Below are 602 nucleotides of genomic sequence, written 5' to 3'. Positions count from 1 at the left end.
CTTGTTGGGTTAATATTTTATTCTGAGCCAATATGGCATTTAGAGTGTCAATCTCAAGAATTCCTTTCTTCTGAGCTATCCCATTATTCACAGGATTCCTTTCAGAAGTGTACATGAATTGGTTATTTGCAACCATTTCAATGAGTTCCTGGGCTTCTGCAGGCGTCTTCTTCAGATGAAGAGATCCTCCAGTAGAGCTATCCAATGACATCTTGGATAGTTCAGACAGACCATCATAGAAAATACCTATGATGCTCCATTCAGAAAGCATGTCAGAAGGACATCTTCTGATCAACTACTTGTATCTTTCTCAAGCTTCATAGAGGGATTCACCTTCCTTCTGTCTGAAGGTTTGGACTTCCACTCTAAGCTTGCTCAATTTTTGAGGTGGAAAGAACTTTGCCAAGAAGGCATTAACTAGCTTTTCCCAAGAGTTCAGGCTTTCTTTAGGTTGTGAATCCAACCACGTCCTAGCTCTGTCTCTTACAGCAAGAGGAAAAAGCATAAGTCTGTAGACTTCAGGGTCAACCCCATTGGTCTTGACAGTGTCACAGATTTGCAAAAATTCAGCTAAGAACTGATGAGGATCTTCCAATGGAAGT

The 602-nt window shown here is 40.9% G+C and overlaps 1 non-coding gene across 1 annotated transcript; it reads left to right on the top strand.

Annotated features, from left to right (window-relative positions):
• Positions 1–265: 265 nt before the first annotated feature.
• On the top strand, positions 266–373 carry LOC112787768 (small nucleolar RNA R71). The gene has a single exon (XR_003195161.1). It is a non-coding gene; the product is annotated as a small nucleolar RNA R71 (small nucleolar RNA).
• The last annotated feature ends 229 nt before the right edge of the window (positions 374–602 follow it).

The sequence above is a fragment of the Arachis hypogaea genome, chromosome 20 (assembly GCF_003086295.3).
Source record: "Arachis hypogaea cultivar Tifrunner chromosome 20, arahy.Tifrunner.gnm2.J5K5, whole genome shotgun sequence".
NCBI lineage: Eukaryota > Viridiplantae > Streptophyta > Magnoliopsida > Fabales > Fabaceae > Arachis > Arachis hypogaea.
The sequence above is the reverse complement of the archived record's forward strand: the minus strand, read 5'-3'. Positions and strand labels throughout refer to the sequence as shown.